This window comes from Nyctibius grandis, chromosome 23 (genome assembly GCF_013368605.1).
Source record: "Nyctibius grandis isolate bNycGra1 chromosome 23, bNycGra1.pri, whole genome shotgun sequence".
Lineage (NCBI taxonomy): Eukaryota > Metazoa > Chordata > Aves > Nyctibiiformes > Nyctibiidae > Nyctibius > Nyctibius grandis.
The window spans coordinates 2,868,462-2,875,788 of NC_090680.1; positions in this window are offsets into that span (position 1 = coordinate 2,868,462).

The window sequence follows — 7,327 nt, forward strand, 5'->3', positions numbered from 1 at the left end:
GTATCGTTAGAAGAAATCTGCTTCTCTACTCTTAGTCTGCCAAAACTTGATTTTGGTTTGTGAGTCCATAAAGAATTTACAGCAGTGGTAGGCAGAGAGTGGGAACAGCAGAAGTTTTAAATTTGCATAAGCTCTCTAAGACATCACTTAGGGCATGATTTCCTTTTCCTTCTTTGTACATGTACCAAACTCTTAGGCTCAACCTATACTCGGCATTTGCCATTGATGGCCTGCTAGTGGGTGCACTGTGCCAGTGAAACCCATCCCAGTAAACAGGCAGGTGAAGAAGCTCAATTTAGCAGCACTGATTTGTGTCACAGCCTTTAGGGATACTGCCTGTGTACATCTGGGGTTTTCCTTAGGGCAGCTCTGCTCTTGGTGAGGACAGAAGCGGTAGTTATTTTAAGAGCAGTTGCTTATAAACTTGTAGATAACTGTGAATTACTTATGAGTAAGAGAAACTACCTGCCAGCAGTACTGAAGTATTCTTTTTCCTCTGATTAGGGAGCCCCTCAAAGATTTGTAAGGTTACTCTGGGCAGCTTGGTATCCTTGCCAGTGTTTGCGAGCCATAAAGGGCAAGGGAAGGTTATTAGAGCACCATCTGGACACTTGGGTCTTTTTGCCATTTCTTGCAAGAGGGGATTATTACAAAGGGTCTTTATCGATGCCTGGCACAATTTGAGCACCTTGGCATCACTGCCAGTACTTGCAATGGAAAGGGTAAGGAGAAGCACATTGCTAGTGACGCTGTCATAGCACCTTTGCCAGTGCTTGAGAGGGAAGCAGTTTGGAAGATGCAGCAATATTTGGCACTGTGAGGGCCCACTGGCAGCTCTGCCTTGCTTGTGAGAGGAGCAGTAGGGAGCTGCAGAAGTGCCTCATGCTGCCGGGGAAAGTTGGCACACCTTGCTGGATTTATGAAGGGAGCGATGGAGAGAGAGGGTGCATCCTTCCTCATCACAGTTGCCAGTGTTTGCAAGGGAATCAGTCCAGGGGGCTGCAGTGGTACCCAAGCACCATCTGGCCACTCTGGCACACGTGCTGGTGTTCGTAAGGTTGGCTTTGGATAATGTCTTTTTCTGATCAAAGGCCAGCATTTTGGATGCAAGCCTGGAGTGTGTGTTACATAAATAGTGTGTGCTCCTGCCCAAATGGCTCCCACAGCCGCAGAATCTTAAGAGCTTCAGAAGAACTTCAAATTGTGGCCCCTCACAGAGAAACAACACTTCCAAGTTTACTGACTGGTGGGGTATTAACTCATCCTGTCCTCCTCATGTCTTGGCCAGAGAAGGTTTGCTTCGACAAGAATGGACCCTTATTTTTTCTGTTTTTGAATATGTGGAGAAGGAGCTGGTAGAATTCCCTTGGCATTCACCACAGCCGCTCTCTAGAGCCGTAAGCTCTGTGTGTTGACGTTCAGCTGGAAACAGGCTGGCGTGGCTTGCTCTGGGCTGACATTCTTTACGCTCAGTCAGACTTCTAAATGTTTCAAAGAAAGAAGATAGTGATATTTGCCCATGTGTCTTATTTGTTCAACAGCAAAATACACCAGAAATACCTCTCCCAGAAATACTTGCCTCTGCTGCCTGTGTCCGTGCCCTCAAGACCACTTTGGTGGGGTTTGTTTTTCCACTGGCTGAGGTAGTGTAGGTGCTGTCATTCATCAAATATGCAGAGCACCTGCCCAGGTTACTGGATTCTCCTGCTGCAAGTCTTTCCTAGGCTATGTTGAAATGTATGGATGTCCTTCACTTATAAAGATGGATGAGTTCTCTAGATTGCAGGTTCCCCATGTGTCATGCCGATGTCATGCTCAGAGCTGAAATATGGTGGAGACGGGCGAGGGGGGTAGAAGTGAGCTCTGATTTAGGCAGAACCACTTTAGATAATTTTTCCTTCAAAGGTGAAATGAAAAGCCATTGTATAGCAGTGTAGCTTGCCAGTTTGAATTCAGCCCAGCTCAGTAATCTTGGAAGCTGCTACTATGCAGCAACCTATGGGACAGAAAATGAGTTCGTTGATTCCATCCAGTTTTGGTGGGCAAGCGTTCACATCAGAAAACCCAGCATTTCAAACTGACCCCCTTTTGTTGGCAGACTCTGCAGAGAGGCCATGGGCTGAAGGGGACGTTGAGAGTAACTTAATCTGTTGCCTTGAGGCCACAGTACCTCCAGGATTGGATCCAGGAGAGTCAGAGAAGATGATCATGTGGTTAAACATTCATAAGGATCATGAAAGCCTTGGGAACATCTGCCCCCAGCGCTATCTGTGGAGTAGACCTGGTTTTCAGACAATATGGAAGCTGTGAAAAATTTCAAGTGTTCATTGGCTCCAATACTGAGATTTTAAAAACGTTGAGGTCTGTTCCTCTTTTTGTTTTTTGTTTTCTTTAAACAACTTGGCATTTGCCAGAGACGTATGAAGAACCCTTCTGTACGCAGTAATCTAAAATTTCTTATTCTCTACTCCTCCTTACTTAATAGGCTGGATGCCCAAGGGATTTATGCACTTTAAATTTGTGTGCGTGTGAGTGCGTACATATGCGTGTGCGTGTTTCTGGTGACAACCATGGTCGCCATATCAATCCTCTCTCTGTACTAATCCAGCTCCCTCTTGGCCAGCTGGACTAACAGAAATTTACCAACCAACCAACCGAGAGAAGCGAGCATATTAAGAAAAACAGCATCGGATGCAGCCTTGCGAAGAGCCATTGGCATCATTCATCCCCCAACAATCTGTACCATACGCCTCTTCTCTGTAAGGCCAGAGACAGCCTTTCCCAGCCTGCAACCCTTCCCCAACATTAAATGTAACAGCTTTCTTCTTGCTCCATGGCAGCAGATAGGAATTCTGTCCAAGACTTCCTTTAGAAAACTTTCCTCCTTTAAAAATTTGGTTTTGACTTTGTAAAAATTTATGCTAAGCTTGAAAAAATAGCTGTTATATCCAGACTGTTTGCTGTTCCTTCCAGAACAGGATAGCCCCAAGTATTGCTCCCAGACTGAATTATCCTGTCCAGTTTAAGGTGGAGTTATCAACATATCCACTGGGAGCATACATAACTACCAGATAGACCGAGATCTTTTCTGTTCTTTGAGCTGAATATAATTTCAGCCTGTCACTCCTTATCATATCCCCTTTAATCATGCAAAATATTTCTTTCCCTTCTCTCTTTCATCATGCTTGTAGACTTATCATTTTCCCCTTTAGCCTTCATTTAGTTGCAATATTCGCATTGTATTATACATTCTCTATACAATTAAGTAGGGAAATTGTCACCGCGGAATGTCTGGGAGGCCAGAAGTGCGAATGGATTCAAAAAAGGATTAGAGGGTGCATGGAACAGTCCATCAAGGGCTATTAAACTCAGATATGTGTGTAAACATTGGCTTGGGAAGTCCCTAAGCTATGTGTTGCTGTATGGGAGAATATACTAGGGAGAAACATTGCTGTATTTTTGTCAGGTTTTTTGTAGCCTTTTCATAGGGCATCTGCTCCTGGCCAGTGTCAGAGAGGGGCTGGGAGCTAGCAGGACCTTTTGATGTAACACCACTGGATTTATATTTATAAGAAGTTTGGGATGGGATGCTTTATCAAATTATAAATAAAACACCTGGCTCTACTGTTACGATTATTACACAATATAACTTTAAGATCTGCGCCCTGAGATTTACAGCAGTGTAGAGTCTTCTGGACTTCTCCACGGATCTTCTTGATTTTACAGACTGCAATTATTCTTTCTTCATACTGGATCGGCATAAGTGCTTAAAACAATTAATCTTCAAGAGAAGTCTTTTCGTGCTAGGGGCTGTACAAATCCAGAGCTAAAACAATCTGGATGTATTAGATGTGTGTCTTCCTCATTGCATCTCAGTTGTTAGACAAGATAGAAACCTTGGGGGAAGGGGGAGAAGGAACGATTGTGAGGGGGATTTTTATGGTCTTAAAATGCATTGCATAGCACTCGTCTTCCTTTTCATGCTCTTGACTTGTTTTATACAGAATCTGTTATGACAGTATCATGAAGATGCACATTTCTGCTTTGTTTTTTACTGTTAGACATTGAGATTTTAAAGCCTTCCATTTCAGAATTTGAGTCAAACTTTTGTGCAGGAAAAGCAGACTCAATCTCCCCTCTCCATCATGCCCTCTTGCCCCTCCTCACTCCTCCCAATTAAAAAAAAATTCAAGGAGTATTTAACAAAGCGTGAGGAACCAGACTTTCTTTATTTGGGACCTCTCAATGTGATATTAAAACTTCTGCTGACTTAACCAGATTTTGACCCTGGACTTCCCAAGCTGGAAGAAGCTGTTGCTCTGGTTTCAGCCTATTGCCCACCTCCCTGCACCCTCTCTTCCCCTTTCAGCTCCCTGTGAATACACGCTTCGTGATTTGGTGCTCTGTTTTGCCTTGGGCATCGTACAGTTGCCAGCTGGTGGAGAGGGGGTTAAAACTCTGGGGAGTCAGTCAGTGATGAATTACCCTGGTGTGACAGGGAGTTGGAAGGAAGTTGTGATACTGGTTTTATGCCATCTTGTTCATACTCAAAGAAAAGGAAGGTGTAACTTAGGTACCTCCATGACCTATTCTTTTGACCTGAAATACAGCATCGAGGACATAGGCAATTGCATGCATTAGGTGTGTGCATAGTAACAGCAGTGTTAGTATCCTGAGGCCACTGTAAGTCAAAGACTGACTGACCGACTGAGTTGGTCCATAGCTGTATTTTGCCTTTCTGTCCCCCTCTCTCTTTCTCTCTGCTGGTTTGAAACGGTGAGCCCAGGCTGTCAGTATTTTCCTATACATGGAACTGAGAGAAAAAACTCCATATCCATTTGGAATTTTGAGTCTGCCTTTATGTATCATAAAAAAACTGGTAAAAGAGCACAAGCACAGCTTTGTTTGTTTTGGAGGGTTTTTTGCTTCTCAGTTCACGTTTAATGAAGTAATTACAGTGAATTACTCTCAAAATTCAAGACCTAATTAAAGCAAAGAATAAAACCTCAATTGATCCATTATTTAGATTGGTGAGAAGTGAGCATAAAGAAGCAATGAAAAAGTTAGTACATTGCAGGAGGAAAGAAGTACACTCCCTCTTGGAGAATACTGATGGGAGGAAAACCTTGGGACGATAACAGCCAGTCATGCGCTTAAATTATTTACAAAGAGTTCATCTTCAAACCAAGAAGAATGGGGCGAAAGCAAACATATTGGTCAAAAGAATACTTTTCTCTGACAAACACAGGTGTTGCTGAATGTGTTTGAATCAGAAGCTGTCTAGCCCAATCACCTCCTTTTGGCAGAGAAGCCCCCAAACTACACAGTAAGAAACGAGCTCTTAACTCACGAGTGAAGTTTTTCTATCTCTGAATGGGCATAATTTGGTTTACAATCTGAGTTGCTTCCCATATTATCTTACTTACTAAGGCATCTCTGTTGTTCCTTAAAGTCCTGGGTAACTGCCCTCCCGGGTCCAAGATCCCTCCACCTGCCTTATTATTCCTATTGCATTTATGCCAGAATGATGCTATAAGGGGCAGTAGCTGCAAGTACTCAACACTTAGAAAATTCATGTCTCTTCATTATGTGCCTAATTTTAGGTGAACGCTTTTCAAACCACTGCCCTTTTTGTTTAGACTTAGGCTGGAGGACAGTGCTTGCAAGGCACCTGTAGGAACAGCCTCCTCCAAGCCAATGCCTTAGACTGGAATCCGTGTAATTTCTACTTGAATTTCTCTTTTGGCGGAGTAAAACAAAACTGCAAGAAAGTTATGGTCAGATGTGTACACGTAATGTCTGAGGTCAGTCAGTGAGTAAATCTCTGCTGCCTTTGCTCTGCAGAGCTTCGCCAAGGGACAAAGCAATTACAGCTCTGTGCGTAGATGAAGTCCCAAACTGCTTGAGATGGTTTCTGCCATATATCCATACATAAAACAGATTGCCAGTTCCCCCTGTGAAAGGCACAGTACTTGGGCTGTATTTCCCTGATGCCTTTTGGGGAGGCAGAGTGGCCCTGAGTTGCTCCCTGTAGCAGGTAGTAGCAGAAATGCTACAATTTAATCCTTGTAAGGCTGAACTGCTGGTAATTGGAGCAAAAGTAGGAGAAAGTCTGCCTCCTCCAGCCAGCTGTGAATGCTTCAGGTCAAGAAGTTGTTTCTCACACTTCTGCTTAATAAATAGGCCTTTAGAAATGTGCATGAAATGCAAAATAAACACTGGCCTTAAATCTGCTTTGTGAAAATGGACTGTTACGGTCTCAGCTGGGTTTGTATCTGAATGCATACAGAATAAAGCAGGGTAATAAATGCTGACTACATGGCAGCTTTTGTGTCTATTTCGACAGCTCTCAAAGTAGTATCCCCACATTCCTCCAATATCAAAATGTTCCATTTTCCCATTTTCAAAAAAAATTTAATTCTTGGGTTTGTGTCAATTTGAATCAACTTTTCTTTAAAATAAAACCTCTAATCATTTTTAATTAAATGCTTGAAATAGAAAATATTATTTGGTTTAGTTTGAAACAAAACTTTTGCTGATGTTCCAAAATCACCAGCAAACTGGAACATCAGCCATGAGTGCGTGCTGTTTAACTATATCAGTGTAGATAAGCACAAAAGACATTCAGCCCTGTGCCAGCAGCAGTGGTTAAACTCCATAATTGTTTGTTTTATTGTCCCCCTTTGCAAAGATTTTAAATCCCTTGTTACGTAATTAACTCCTCTTTTCTGCTAAAGGCTCTTGTCTCTCTTAACAGGCTCTCTGATTACAAAATGTCTGCTGCAAACTCAGAGTGGCAGCAGATCCGAGGGTAGGAAATCTGCTTCCTCTGGTCATTACCTGAGCAGATTGGAGTGTCTCTGAGCTGTAATGGACAGAGGAGGAGGGTGTGTAGCCAGAGCTCCTTCAAGCATCAGGGTTCTCCATTACAGTCCTCTAGCACTGCTTTCTTCACCCCTTCAAATTCCTTCCCTCCTTCCTCTGAAATTGCATTTTCTGGAGGAGGACGGGGCAGGTGCCACTGACAGAGGGAGCAGTGTTTTCAGCGTCAGGCCAGGGAGGAATTTGGATCAGGTTTTGCTTGTAGCTGGTGGCATGTTTCCTTCTGCTTACTTCTGTCTCGGAGATAAGCCCCTTGCTCTGCTTTTCATTGTCAGCCATGAAATCAGCTACCATTTCAGAGCACCTCTCAGTAGTTTCCAAATGCCTTTGACGCATTTTGCCTAAACAGGAAACTGCTGAGAATAGCTGCTAAATCTTTAAATCTGGTTTCACACTTAGTTTGTTGTTAGCATAGCTGGTGTTCCAGGTCACCAAGAGCCTGGGA